The sequence below is a fragment of the Amblyomma americanum genome, chromosome 8 (assembly GCF_052857255.1).
Source record: "Amblyomma americanum isolate KBUSLIRL-KWMA chromosome 8, ASM5285725v1, whole genome shotgun sequence".
In the NCBI taxonomy this organism is placed as follows: Eukaryota; Metazoa; Arthropoda; class Arachnida; order Ixodida; family Ixodidae; genus Amblyomma; species Amblyomma americanum.
The window spans coordinates 57276500-57293042 of NC_135504.1; the positions used below are offsets into that span (position 1 = coordinate 57276500).

At 42.2% G+C, this 16543-nt stretch overlaps 1 protein-coding gene and 1 non-coding gene across 3 annotated transcripts in view; one reads left to right on the forward strand and one right to left on the reverse strand.

Annotated features, from left to right (window-relative positions):
• The window catches only part of LOC144101708 (BEN domain-containing protein 5-like), a 146331-nt gene that overhangs the window by 27443 nt on the left and 102345 nt on the right, over positions 1–16543 (forward strand). The gene's annotated exons all lie outside the window — the stretch shown is intronic.
• TRNAL-UAA (transfer RNA leucine (anticodon UAA)) lies at positions 12093–12176 on the reverse strand. The gene has a single exon. It is a non-coding gene; the product is annotated as a tRNA-Leu (tRNA).

The window sequence follows — 16543 nt, forward strand, 5'->3', positions numbered from 1 at the left end:
GATAGTCATCAAAAATTTGATTACTGAAATGACCGTTTTGTGCGTTATAACCATCAATTTGATCATTTAAGCCCAAAAACGAAAACTCGAAATATCTCTGAAACTGAATTGTGCAATTTTGTACACGGGAACGTTCTTTGTTTCACAACAAATCCGATCTGCTGATACAATTTGTTTTCCTTATACTCTCGTCGTTTACGAGATACAGCAGAAAACCGAATATAGCAATAAATTAAAAAATCCACTCGATAGGTTTCGATAAAAACTTTTATATATCATCCTTATAGGGTACTGTAACCAAAAATATTTTTTTCAACGCGGAGAAGATCCACATTGTTTAGATATTTTGCATTTTACGGAAAAAAATTCCGACTTATTAAATGATCAAAATTGGCCTTAAACGCACCAAAAATGATGTTTAAGCATTTTTGTGGTCCCCTCAAACTCTGATCCCTAACATCTTCGCGGTCGCTTGGCTTGGAACTATTGGTATTGGAGGGAAATACATATTAGAAAGTGTTATTGGAGTACAGTATCCTAAGTTAAAACAAATTGTTAAAGATAGTACGTCTAAAGGACAAGCTCGAAAAAATATTAGAAGTTATTTTAGTAAAGTTGTAATAGGCTATCGGTTAAAACATTGTTTTAAACAGTATAGTAAAGAATTATTAAATCAAAAAGAAATTGATATGACTAAACGAAAAGCAGAAGAGATAAGTGATGTACATATGTTAGAAGAAAGTGATGCAGGATATTCAACAACAGGAGGTATGGTAGTAAATCAAATTATGAGAAATCCAAGTTTAAAAAGTGAAACTTATAAATTTAAAAATACGTTTCAAGTATATACTGGCGGTTATAGATTTGAATATGAAACTATTCAAAGTGTTATGCATACATTATTGTTAAATGATTCAAGTCAACATTATTTCCTTAAAACTCCTCTTGCTGCAATAAATCCTAATAATTTATGTTTTTTATTAGTCAAGGACAGTTTAGTGATCTTCCTGATAGAACTTTCGCTAAATCTTGTAATATAAAAGTAACTCCTTTAGGATATAGATTACCTTTTGCTACTAATCAAACAAATACTGGCTATGCGAACAGTCAATTGGTTGTACAAATTGCAAGTGCGATTGGGTTAGATACTGTATATAATACTTTTGATCTTGCATATAAATGGACAGCTGATGATGAAACTAAACCAGCTATAGACGATACTGAATTTATTTGGGCACGTTTGCGCAGAATGATTTGGGGAGATAAAACAAGTGAAGATCCATCAAATGTTCCTTGTGTAACTGGTATTCCTAGACATTTCAATAATTATACAATGATTGTTTGCCCTAAAGATGATTCATTAATATTGAATAAACATTTAAATATTATGGATATGAATATTGAAAAGGGAACACCAATTATAATTATCATCATGTTTTTAAATTTGCTCCAATTAAAAACTGGTATCAACCACCAACTTATGATTCCCAATGGGGTCCTTGTAATTTTCAAACAGCAAATTATACTTATATCAAAGGAAATTAAATGAGTAATCAGGTAAGTGATGATGAAAAAGCTACTTTAAATGATACTATTTTTAGTTATGAAGTATGTATTGAAAAAGCAGCATATGCAAAACATCCTTTAATGAATATGATGGCACCATATGCACCACCATTAATTCATTTTGGTGTTTTACCAGTTCAAACTAACACACCTTTAGCTCCAACAGCATCTTTTGCTGCAGTATGTGGCATATGGGAAATAGAATGTGAACTTGAAGTTTAATTCCATTGGAGTTATGATTATGCTATGTCATCAACGCATCCATCAAAGGATACGTACTTTCAACCTAAGCATGCACCATACCCTGGTGGTATTTATACTGGACTTCCATGTGTTCGTTGGTTGCTAAACATATAACGTAGGCATAACGTAAACATATAACGTAAACATATAACATATGACGTAGGCAATTCGTGCACCCTTTCATGCATCTTCAAGACATTATAACTAGGGAGCAACCATAGTCAGATATTGGAATGCTCACTTGTCCAGTGTGGGGGTAGTTGTGGTCAATAATAAACTAGATTCAAACTGCCTTCGCCGTTTTAAGGCATTAATGAAACAATATATCCACAAGCTCTCGCAATGTAAACAAACTGTCGAAATTTTAGAAAACGTGATTCCATATTTGCCACCCTTTGAATTTGTGGGTGCTTCTGGCGGTTTTGAACCTTGCGGCACGTATGTGACGCGTTCGGGTTGTATTTATTCTCCGTATATTAAACCATGGGAAGTAGACTGTCCCATGCCCGCTGTGGGATGTACGGACATAACGTTAATAGACAGCAACATATATCCGATCCCGCTATTTCACGCGAGGAATGCTCATAGCAGTCGAAGAAGATGTGTGGCAAACATTTATAACATGCATAGATTGCCTATACACGCGGGAGAAGTGCTGCTATATCCCGAACAAGTTACCGAAGCGATTAGCGTCAATACTCAAATGTACGACAATTTTATTCAAAGCGTCATAATGCGCTCCTATAATCAATTGGCACTGGGAAACACTGCATTGGCATATGCGGCCATTTTCACACCCAAAACTCCGCTATTTAAATTGGAAATGGAACCACAAGCAAAAATATATTTTGCACACTACGAGTTGTATGACCCCACATATACATCAATGTTAAATTTCGTGGTAGCATTAAATAAACCCCATTTAAAATTAACTTCACAACAGAGAGTGTCATTGGGTGAAATGAGCCTCCTACTTCCCATGCTAGTCGGATCATCCGATCCCGACACACCATCTGGGAAAATGTTTAGAAACGCCTATCATATCTGGTATCTGGCCTCTCCGTTGTATGTGTTATTGCGACTTTTCACAAGTACGCCGTCGTTATCCCATAATGCCACAATGACGCCCGATTTTATAGCGTCGGCTTCGTATCTGTCGGCATTTTGCGATTTATATGCACCGGGTATTTGGATGAACACTTACGACCGGATTGTAAAAACGCCTAAGCCCCGTTCCTTGATACAATATTTATCGGAGAGCCATTCATATTTCATATGGGTGTTGATATACATATTTGCGCGTAACATATACATGGACACATATTTCCGTGAAATGCAATTAGATATAACGCAAAACATTGAACGTAAACGAAATACTGACGTAAATGATCTAATAGCGAAATGCGTAACGTCCACTCCTATTACACTAAATTATACACTAGAGGACACCAATACCTATGATAGGTTGCGCAAAATCCGTAAAATTCCAATTATAGATTTAATGATAGGAGCGGCTATCGTTCTTGCAGAAATGTGCGATGATGACATGCCGTCCGTAGCGGCATTTAAAACTAACGAATTGACCGTTGAATCGCTGGAACGTTTTTTGTTTGGGGGTGACGCAAAGAAAACTAGCAAACACAAAGGAATGTGCAATTGTGTTAAATTATATGAACTAATGCCAGAAGTTGATATATTTGCACAATGGATGTGTTTAGCCGTCGTGCGTAATATAGATCCGATCAACGAGTACAAATCGTTAAAACACGACAGCTTTACGTTCCGTTAACTCCGATACGTCTCCAGTCTACAAATGTGATGACATGTTTCAAAAACAGCCACAAATCTACGACCCCGTTACTAGAAACCTTAAATATATTGCCGATGCCGATTTATCTCCCGAAATTGAAGCTATAAAAGTGTCCCATAGATACAGAGCCATGGTCGAACATGCAAGCACAATTACACAGCACAAAGCCGAGCAGGAGCGTGATTTGCGTCACGAGCCCATTGAAATACGAGGGACGGAGTTGGACAAGTTCCCAAGATTACAAACAGACGGGAGTAACGTTACAAAGGAAACATCTGGATTTCTGAATACTATTAAACAAAGCATGCTAGACATATTGGGGACAAACGACCAAGACTTGGATGAAGTGAGCTGGCAAAATCTTGCTCAGAGCGACGACGATGACACATCCGAAACATCTGATGACTCGAATAAATCGGTGGTCAATTTAGTCGACCCAAAATAAAAAAACAATCTCCAAACAAAATTCTTTATTGATTGTATAAATATCAAAAGTGCCCTCAATTCATACAAAATCACCAACACCGTCACACATCTTCATTAAAACACTGTACGCGCGCACACACCACCACGCACACAATAAAGGTCACTCAAACTTTGGTTTCTTCACTGTGTCCACGATGTCCTCAGTTTGGCGTTTTTGCGTCGGTCGATCGTGGAATGCACCACTCAAGTCGACCTCCAGCTCATCATCATCAAGGGTGACTGCGGTCCCATACATTTCGTTAAGATCTGTGGGGAGTTGCAGGACACTAGAATCGACATCTTCCGATGTCACACTAGAGAGTTCGGCAGCAGCCGACTGCTTGTCTTCTTCATTCTCCTCTTCCTCTTCGCTCCTGCGCTTTTCGCTGTCATTCACACACACATAGTTCTCGGGTAGTTCCAACGCCAGTGCTTCGGGCAACTCAAAGGCACAGTCCATCAGGCTGCTTTCATCAGTTTTGCGTGTATGGTTTCATGATGCAGCTGCCAAAAGTGATCCTCATGGTTGGTACGCCATTGTGAATCACTGGTTCAAAGCCCAAGTTCATAAACCCGATGTACCGTTTGTGGCGGTTGTATTCAACCCCCTTGCCTGCAAACAATGGGCGGTACTCTTCGCGGTAGCATTTTTTCCCATTTACTGTGGCCGAACAAATGCAAAATTCCAGATGGGACTTGCCCCTGATTTTTCTGATGAGTGATGAAGGCTCAATGGACTTTTCATTGGTCGAGGATGTGTCATTCAGGATCTTGGCTGCGTGCATTGCCTGTTCTTTAACCCGTTCGAGGGCTGTGCGTGCCTTGGGGTTGTCGACATTCCCCAGGAATGCCATCGTTTTTGTTTCGATAAACATTCTTTTGAGGGTTCTCTGCTTTGACATGCTAAATAACAGGGTTGACAATTTCGTGCACCAGTATTGTAGGCTGCTCAATGACGACTTGGTCACGACTGGGTCGGTCACAACAAACAAGGCACCGTGCAAGCCCAGATACAAAATGACTGGGATGGTGTAGTCATTGGCACATGCCATGATGTCGACACCTGGGCACAGTCTGCTTGCCTTCAAGCAAAAATAGTCTTCAGAGGGCACGCTGTTGGCACTTGGAGTTTGGTTTGCCCACATAACGTAGTGAACCCCCCCCCCCCCCCCCCCCCCGCCAATATTGTTGGTTCGGGACTGATCATGTTGATACCATTAAACACAGCTTCATCCTCTCCTACAAAATTTATAAAAGTTTTTTCCTGCCCGTTCATTCGCCCAATCTTGCTTTTCATGGTTACGCTCTTGAGGCGATTGAGCATGTTATGTAAATGTTCTTCTTTAGATGTAAAAACCCCCTTGTGAATAAAGGGTGCATTACAGTGCCTTGTCATAGTCAGCCGATCTCATGCTGTGTTTATCTTCATAAGCCCGATTGTCGTTTGGCTTTCTGTCGGATTTTTTCAAGGGGATGCACGAATATTGGTCAGCCAACAGCTTGTGGTATATGAATTCTTGAAATTTTCCAGTCATTTCTAGTCGAACAACTGAGCTTGGATATTGCGGATCCTGATCCCCTATCGCTTTTTTAACAATGATGTTCCTACGGAGGTCGTCGGGGATGTCAGGCACATCAATTTCACCAGAATGACAATAATGCATGCCATGACTGCGTAAAATGCAGTAGAACTCGTAGGCCGGGGTGGACGCCTCGTGGTCCTCAAGAAAGCGGAGTATGGCGGGCCAACTTGCGTATCGGACATTGAAGATTGTTGAACACTTACTCCTGTGGAAGTTACACTTGAGGGCCGCCCGGGTCCCGGGAGTGTCTTCGGGGTGTAATTCCCACATGTTGTTGGGGTTGAGCAGAAAGTCAGCATACCATGCCAGCGGAAGGTTGTTGGGGTTCGGGAGCTTTGCGGCATCGAGCAATTCCTTGGAAAAAAGCATTGTCCCGGGTAGGTGAGCCCGGCAGCAGGACGAGGCAGAGGGCAGATGACATGACATACACGAGGCGCGTCTATTTATACACACTCCACTCTATCACGTGCTTTCAACGCGCCCGCGTGGGCGTGTTTGTAGAGATCCCTCCTCCCCCGTGAAAATGATAAGAACGACAGCGCGCTAATGAATGGTTTATTTTCATGTGATCATGCGATGGATCTCTCCTCCCCGTGAAAATGATAAGAACGGTAGCGTGCAAATGAAAACAAACGTCACGCACAATGGGTGGGAAATTCCGTTTATTTATTTGTTTATGTATTGCATTTCATACGATTGTAATGAACAGCTCTACCTATTTTATGTAATAATTCATCATCATCTTCAATGTCGGTGTCTGTGATTTTACGACGTTTTGGATGTCGCCGTTTTGGATCATTTACTTTGGATATTACGGTGTGCGTTAATACTCGTTTATCCACTGATGGCCTGGGCATTGTTTGGTTAGACGGATTCGGTGGCGCTGGTTCAAGTTCTACTAAATTCAAATCATCCTTATTAAACGCGGTCAAAAACACCGCATGAGGCGTGTCTCTTATATTCTCCGCTTTCAACATCGCTTCTTGTCGTATTACAGCATCTGCGCTGGATAACGACTTCGAATTCATAAAGGACATGCACGTATAAACAAAATCGTAAACACGCTCGTTCGGAGTACTGTCAAAGTCAATGGGTATATAGTCGTTACTCACATTTACACAACGAGTGGGATCTTCTCTGTCCCATTCGGGTGGCTTGTAAATGTGTTTAAGTACCAATAGCGGCACCCGTGCACGCACGTTGTTGTGGACCTTAAACAGTATGTCCGTAACTATCCTAAGAACCCAAGCACCCGAATCATTATTTTGTGCGGTCAGAGGTACCTTATAATCGTCTACACTACCGTCTGAATATTTCATCAATTGGGGATCCACATTACCCGCCTTCCGTACATTTGAACGCTCGTCGTTATAAATCCGCGAGGATTCGGGAGTTCGTAATCGAGGCACCCCAACAATCGGGCGTCGTTTCCTTCAGATTTCCGATACCCACCGGCAACCGCAAATACGTATGTGGCAATTCCCGTAATTATGTCTTTTATGTCGTATGCAGTCAAACTACGGCGTTTGTATGCGTCGTATAAACTGGGGCATGGTCTTTTCAATTGTGTCAAACACCGACGCGATCGACAATATGTGTTATTTGTGGGTTTTATTGATGATGCATTGATATCCCCAATCGACAGCGAAACAATGAATGCCATATTATACACAACATTGGAAACGTGGAATGCGCACATTTTATGTGGCACAAACATTCGCCTGATGCCTTTGGTGCCCCACTTGTATACACCCGAGAGTTTGATACGTATAAATTTGGAAGAGCATTGGAATGTGTCATTCATTTCCCGGCCGGGGAAATATGCGAACGTGAATTATGTCGCTGTGCAATTTCAAATTGGAAGTTATTTATCTTCCACGCGCAGCACTCATGGATTGGCATTGTATGAAATAGTTCGCAACTCGGCATTGCAGAAATGTTATCATGATATGATACCCAGTATGTTGGGGCATGCCAATTGGCTCATGATACATCTTAATACGATATCGGCAATAATGGAAAAATCGGCAGACGCATTATTTCTAATATTGTTACATGAATTGGGGCATACTTTAAACATAAGTCACGTATCCGCTGAACATAGCGATTGGATAATGGCACCGCATATGTCATATCGTTCTCGGATACGCGATAGCAAAACAATATTTTTATACGATGAAAAAATACACATGAGACAGATGATTCGAAATACTACCCCTACATTAACCGAAGACAAGAAGACAATTGTGACTGATGGATGGATAAATGGGGCATGTATTCCAAATGGGATAGGAATGGCCAGACTTGCGCGTGCATACCATGATTTGGAAGATTTGGATTTAATGGCGCCGCCCAATGTTGATTATATGTTGTCATCGGAAAAAGTGTTTGGAAAGCGAAATGTGTCAAAACGATCGATTGTCAGAAGTGCCGCAAGAGTTATTATCAAAGATCGGATGACCGGAATGAAGATTACAGATGAAAGTGCTGCTAAACACATGTTTAGTACAGGACAAACGGCAATACAGGACTTTACGTATCCATTACCCGGAGGTCTTGAAATCAACGAAGATTACACGCGCAGAAATATAACTAATCGCATAGTGGGCATCCCCAAACCATTTAATTTTTTTGATAATACAATAATCATACCAACTCTAAATCCAAATGACAGGGCGTTCATAATTATAGACGAGGATTCAAATTCGTGTTGGTTCCTAGCCGAACATACAAATGAATTGTGGAATGCGCGAGTTGCATTCACGCGCCGAGGACGACAATTTGTCGCAACTACACCAATGGGATACACGTTTCATATTGCTGTTCAATATGCAGGTGTTAACATAATAGATCATGGGATGGCATTTCTCAATCCAAAACTCGCACGATTATTACGTCCCAGGCCTAGACGCAGTGGCTATACCAGATATTTAAATAATTGTACGCAATCATCGCAGTATTATTATGCTAACGTATATAATCCCAATATAGATTTGCACAAAAATCGAACAATAGGGGATTGCGTGGATATTGACATTTGCAATGGGATGAAAATTGTGAGCGTATTTAAATGGCACGAACGCGTTTTATATATTACCAATGACAGCATGATTCATCTGGCGTGCTTTGATGGTTATAAAGACATGGATATGAGTAGATATGTATACAAACTCGCAACATTTATAACACAGCGAATGTGTTCGGGTATGATCCGTCATCCCAATTATGAACATTATGCAAGGCTTAAGCGGATACAGCATGACGAATACACCAGAATAGATAAAGCCGTGTCTGTGCATAAAGATAACATCGATAGAAATAGGCGTATGATTTATAGGCCAAATGTGATATTTGAAGATGCAGATGAAAATGACAAAGTGCCCGTACATCCGTACGCACCTATATTTCCAAACTGGGACGCGGATGAAGATTTGGAAGTTGCGAAAGTTGTTCCCGCATACACTACAAATTACATTCTTGTTTACGTTCCGGCCATTGTTTCTGTGTTGTGTATATTTATCATAACATGTGTGTGCATTCAATATAGACGATATAAAGCCAAACAACGCGAACTATATTGGTGGAAATGATTTATTATCGTGTTAATATGGAATGATCTATTAATACGCGTAATAAATCCAATGCCGTAAATACGTATTTAATTTCAACTTGTTTTTTGTCATTGATTTCAATGTCATGTGTATTGTATGCTTGTATCGAGGGCCAGTCTATGTGCACCACTTGTTCGGGAACACCTAGAGCTCGCATTCGTTTTTGAGCATGCGAAGGTCTGTAATAGAATGTTTTTGTGTCGCTTTCCAATAATTTCACCGCTCGTGTAACGGTGAGACTTGGTGTCAAGTCAATGGCCACGCCGGACATTTGTTCTACGCGACTGGAGTATTCTGCGTTTAAAATGTATAATCTATGAGCAGAGGCATCCCACATAATGCCCCTATCATCCCATATTACCAATTGGTCGTCGTTACTGCGAACATATACTAACACAGTCACACATTGCGGCGGGCCTTCCAATTTACGATTCAATTTGATGCAATTTAGAAAGCCGATAAAGATCCCATTTGTAGTGCCAAATAGCACATCAAGAATGCTCATATTGATATTGTATTATTTTAGTACAATATAAAACTTATGCGCTATCAACCTGTATATGATATATACTATAATCATGACTTTGTTTGTGATTCCATTTGACGCACAAATATGTGGGTTAAACGAAACATTGGATGCAATGTCGAAAATATCACTACCAAAGGGCGCTAAAATATCAACCCAATTCGTTCAAATATTAATCACCACGACTATAACTACAGTACTTGAGGACGTGGAAACCATAAGTACCGAAAAAGTGTTTTCATTTATGAACAGAAATCAAGACTTATTTAACAAATATGAAGACGTTATTACCGGCGTTGGCATCATTGGTGTGTATCACTGTTCTGGAGCCGATAATCAACACAATGGTCTCATGCGCGTATCCGTGATACCAGTCAGGCATTCTCAAAAGTTGCGCATAGTCGCTAAACAACTGAGCGAACAATCTAGTAATTCTGGAAAATCGACCAAAATATTTGATGTCAACCCACACAGCGAAGATATACTGTTGTTCAGAGACGCAGTGTCGAGATTAATGACACCTTTAAATATGTTTGGTATAAAATCACCAGAATATAAATTCTATCCCAATGTCCAACAAACGCTAGTTACGCTTGAAATGGACACCAGCGATTCGTGTCCGTATACCGAAAACATTAAAGATGTGTTGCCAAAATTATCCGCAACAATAACGCCCGTGTTGGGATTTTTTGACGCAGTCGACTTTAGCCTGCAGACTGTGTCTATCATGCAGGAATCCAAAGGCATATATGTGCTTCGAATTGGAGTCACACTACTCCCAGAATACGAAAATATATTATCGTGTATCGCCAAACCTGTATAAATACCTCAACATATCTCATTCTATTCATCAGTCGTACCCCGACAAGGCAAGATGTGTGATCTCAAGAGCGTTATATCTGTGAACGCACAGGAAACGGAATTCATCCTACGCCTAGAACGCAATGCTAAGCTGGTGGCTACGGTGGAGTCTGCGACAACGGCGCCGGCCTCTTCTATTGTGGTTGCCTCGAACATCTGCCGAGTGTGGACTGAACTGGACGGTGTGAAAATTGTGGATTCGCCAACTGACGACGACGGAATGACTGTGGTGAAAAATTTTGGGCTGGTTCCTCACACCGCACGCATCACATACCCCGTGCCATCAGGACCTGGGAATGGGGGTGCTGCCAACGGTGAATATCATCTCTACTTCCACCCGACTGCAGTGAAATATCACAACGATCTGTGGTGGACTAGACATGCATGTCATCGCGATTCACTGTACATACCATCCCCCGTTGCTAAGCAGTTTTCAAATGCAAATATTGGCCGCAATGCTATGCGCGCTTTGTTTTGTGTACGCCTGATAAATACGAAGGAGTTGAATTTTGGCATTTAAATAAACCTGCTTGAGACAGTATTCTGCGTTCATCATTATTTGTATATAACAATAACGTTGGCACCATGTATATAAAGGGGGTGATTGAGGGCATCAAGCCATACACATCAAGTGCACACTTGATGATGTCAATAGATACACCCCCAGATGTTTCACTGATAAAGGCACGAATGATTGGGCATAGCAAGTCTGCATTGTTATTGTTTCAAGGAGACAAATTTCCGGAATTTGTTCTCTACAACGGCCGACGCGTGCCTTGTTACAAGTATGCTGAACATGAATGCAAATGCGATGACTATCAAACCAACAACTGCCGCTGGCACAGAGACGAATCTTACGACCGCGCAAAGTCCCGTCGCCCTTACTATACAGAATATAGGCACCCGAATGCCCTTAGTTATTACCAATGGCACCATGATCAACAACCAGACGATATCACCACACGACTAAGAGAAACTGAAAGGCGCCTTATGGAAATTTCACAAGAAATGGAAAACCTAGAAGCGCTTCTCGCTAAGAAAAAACGTGGACTGGAGGACAAGCGTGAATCAGAGCACTCGGACAGCAGTAGGCACCGCAAGCAGCGAAAGCTACACAGGGACAACCCCGAGAACGGTTGGTCCGTTATAATTGCAGCATCCGCAAATATCAAAGATCTAAATAGTTTCCGAGCTCAGCAGCAAAAATTACTGGACAACCTCTCTACATTGAACACTACGCCACTTTCTACAAGAATAGACATAAACGATCTCGTTAACCTGGCCAGGACCAGTCACGCCGACCCAGACAAGCAAGAAGCCGGTCCATCTGGAACAGCAGCAGACTCCGGGCCAGGGTGCAAGATCTACGGAGAGTTCGTGGGTGGCACTGATGATGAATAAATTTCATTTAAATAAATAAATTTTAGTGTCAGAAGTGGGGTTCGAACCCACGCCTTCTTTCGAAGACCAGAGCTTAAATCTGGCGCCTTAGACCACTCGGCCATTCTGACGACCATTATTAATAATGCACAGAGACCAACTTATTACAATTGTATATATACACATTTATTTACATCCAAACATCACTCTTCCACATGCATACAAAGTATTCACAAAATGTCCGGAAATACATATGCAATTTGTCTTCGTATGTATTAAATACTGCGAGACAGGAAGTGTCCATTGTTCTCAACAGTCAGGCAAACCACATAGTTTTTTGTTTGGCTATACACTTCATTTTGTCTGGATCAATCACACTTCACCACACAAGCACCACTCTTTCACATGCATACAAAGTGATTACAATATATCTGGAAATGCATGTGCAATCTGTCTCCTTGTATATACCCACATGGCATTGTAAATACTGCGAGCCAAAAATTGTCCATTGCTCCCGGAAGTCAAGGAAACAACAGCATTGACATCATACTCATGTACAGCAGGGCACATTGTATGACTATACACTTCATATGCCCTTTCGATCGACTTCCTTTTTTCTGGACTAAGGACATCAACCATGTTCTCGCCACACAAAGCCATTAAAAAATATATGCCCCATTGAGCATATTGATAGCTCGAGCGGCAACTCTCGGAGTCACCTTGTCTTCCTGTGCGTGTAGCCGCACATATGGAACTTTGATGAGTTCCTCCACAGCCATATTTTCACATTCACTGGCCTTTTCGACAAGGCGACACACTGCAGCCCCCAGGTCTGATAAATCAATGCGGCTCGCATGGTTTGGAGCATTTTCATGTAGGTTATACATTCCCTTTGGATATTCATATATTGCAATTTTATCATTGCACTCAATATTATAAATAGTGTACATGTGCTGCTGTAGGAAGCAGTCTGCCACGCTAGCGGCAATTTGGGCACAATCTGCCTTTCCCCAAAGCTTTTCCTGAGACTTTCGTTTGCTCCTCTTTTCGGACAATTTGGCAGCATTAATGCTGTTAATGAGAATCACATCATATGATGTTGCTGTCTGAGTGGAATGCAGCATTTGGTTCATGCTTGTAAAATCCTGAACCCATGCAGATTTTCTGGGCACAATGTATGGCAAAGTCTCGCAGCCACCCGTCAGTAGGATTGGTGCAGTAAAACATCTGGGGCTCGAGTACTTGTGGTGTGCCAAAAATGAGCCCAGAAAATCATCCTTAATATGATAATACCCAGAATATCTGGTCGGATATGTCTCTATGTGCATCGGATTTACATTAAATGAGCCAATTAGAATGCCGCTAGCCTGCATAACTCTTCTCTGACAGGGGGAGCACATGTACACGTCTGCAGCTGGTATTTTATCAACTGCATTTGCCAGCATCAAAAGCAAGTCCGAATCGTCAGAGAGCACGACAGCAAAATCCCAACTGCTTTTATGTTTTAGTTCAGTTAAACATCTAATAATTTTGGACTCCCCCTCTCCCACAAATACTGGCGGTACTACATTTACAGATTCCAAATTATACCAATCGGGGCAGTTTGCTTTATCGGCTCCCTGTACAATTTTTCGGACCATTGCTGGGTCTGTGAATAGATTTTCAATGTATGATTGCATATGCCTGGCCATATCGCTAAATGCCATCATCTCACACATACGTGTAAAATCCTCGGCCGGTACATCCATTATATTATCATACTCTTCCCTGGCTCGCTTCCCCGGTTCGCTCTTTTCAGCTCTGCGACGCCGTGATGCCTGGACTTCCCACTTTGCAGCAGGAGTTACACCATCAAAAACAATGACAACATCCACATCAATTTTAGAATTGGCTGTATACCTTATACGCAGTCCTCCGACCGTGTCTTGCACCGCTTTTGTGATACCATGAAACACTCTTCCAAACATGCTGTCGTATTTGACACATCGGCCGAGACTGTCTGTGATGCACTGTCCAGGCTTCGGTGGAAGGGCGTCGTCCGGCCTCGAGCTGGTCCCGGATCCTGGGTAGTATGGGTGCATGGTTGGCAAGTCGGCGACAAAATCGCGAGCCAGTAGACACTGCAGCGCCTCCGGAGTCTGCCCGCCTTGGTGAAAAAACACGTTCCCGTCCACGGCCACGATCACCTTCAGATGCTTCGGAGGGGTTTCGAAGTGCTCGGGGGTGACACTCGAAACAAAAACACCTTCGGTCGTCAGGTGATTAAAGTGCCGCTGCGCCCCGGGTCCATAGATACACTCCGCAGCAATCTGACTTGCATCTTCATAACTTTCAATGCGCTGCTTTGCCACGATGGCATTGATTCTTGCCCGCGCTTCCGTGTCGCACGCAGCGTTAACATATTTCCAGAGGTTGTGGATTCCCATCGCTTTTTTTTACTGCCTGTCCGCACGGACGACTATATGATATAAAATGCGCGCGCCTTCGAGAGGAGTGAACGCTAGAGGAGCTCCGCCGGTGGAGTGCTGAAAATATCGTCCGGCGCCCGCCGTTAAATAGAGGAACGGTGACGTCATTATATATCGGAATGGAGAGAGGCGCTTGCCTGTCTCGGGGTCAATGTAAGTGGAAAATTGATAGGGCGCGCTAATCTCTACCGGCAGAGGGATGTCGTCAGTGGGCGTGGTATACGCCGCCTCGCACGGCGCAAATGTCAACACTGGCTGTTTCGTCACCGCATTTACCAACGAAGATTGCGACATTAAAGATGCATTTATTCTTTCTTCCCAGCGAGGTCGCGCAAATAAAAATGCATCCACTCCACTTATTATGTCAATAATGTTAAAATCGCTGGTTGCCGATAACGCATTTATTACAATCGGGGGTATTGATATGGTGTCAATAAGTCGGGGTAGTATCGACCGCACACACACTTCGATACTGTGCGCAATGTTTGAATTAATATCATCAATTGCCGCATTATTTATAATAGATCGACTAGAACAGCCGACTATCGAACTAAATTGCTACGGAAGCGCAGGATGTCTTGAATGCAGGCTGTCGATCCGGGAAGGTGGTTCCAATCTGCTGATGTACGGGGAATGAACGACTGAGAACAAGCTTTTGTTTCGTGCGACGTTATACCGACCTTGTGAACGTGGTCTAGCCGTGGAGAGATGAAAGACGGAGGAGATATCAATTCATCGCGTAGATTGGGACAGTTCTAAAAAATTTTATGAAATAAACATAACCGTGAAAATTTTCGACGGGAGGCTAAGGGTGGGAGGTTGAGCGTGTTTTTCATGGAGGTGACACTTGCAGTACGATTGAAGTTAAGTAGGATGAAACGGGCGGCGTTATTTTGTACAAGCTCGAGTGCATTAATTGAGTTTGCGTAGCTGGGGTCCCAAATTGCAGATGCGTATTCTAGTTTACTACGGACAAGGGTTTTGTATAACATGAGTTTTAGGGAGGTAGGGGAATTGGAGAAATTCCGGCGTAGGTAGCCTAGCATGCTGTTAGCGTTGTTAATTATGGCGTTAATATGGAGCGACCAATTTAGAGTGGAAGATATATAAACTCCGAGGTAGCGATATGACGTGACGGCCTCCAGTATGGTATTATTTAGACAATATGCACCTGTAGTAGATGACGTGCGGGAGACACGTAAAACTTTGCATTTAGAAGAATTAAGTTGCATTAACCATAAGTTGCACCATGCAGATATAGCAGATAGATCATTCTGTAGAGCGCATACGTCGTTAGTGTCGTTAATTTCGCGAAAAATTACGCAGTCATCATCGAATAAGTGTATGTTAGAGGTTACGCAAGAAGGTAGGTCATTAATGTAAATAAGAAATAAAAGAGGGCCTAAGACGGATCCCTGTGGCACTCCAGAATGGACGGGGGTTGATGGAGAGGTGGCATTGTTAGCAGTTACGAACTGAGTGCGGTTGCAAAGGAAATATTCAAGCCAGAAAAAAAGCCTAGGATCAAGGTTTAGTTTGCTTAGCTTAAAAAGTAGTAATTTGTGGCATACCTTTTCGAAGGCTTTTGCGAAGTCGAGGAAGACGCAGTCAGCTGTTGAGCGGCGATCAAGGATGAGATTAAGTTTATGCGTAAATGATGCTAACTGAGTTTCGCAAGACAGTCGCTTACGAAAACCGTGCTGCATGTCTGTAAAAAATGAATTTGACTCCAAGAAGTTCGCGATACCTGTGTATAATATGTGCTCCAATACTTTACATGGAATACTTGTCAAAGATATGGGACGGTAGTTAAGGGGTGAATTCTTGTTACCTGATTTATGGATTGGGACCACCTTCCCGACCGTCCAGTCAGCAGGCAGAGCACCGGTGTCGAGGGACTGTTGAAATATCTTGCAAAGCAGCAATGAACAGTAAGTTTGAGAACCCTTAAGAAATTTCGCGTTGATTGAGTCAGTACCTGGACTGGAGCATGGTTTAAGGGATTCAATAATCTTCTCAATACCGCAAGC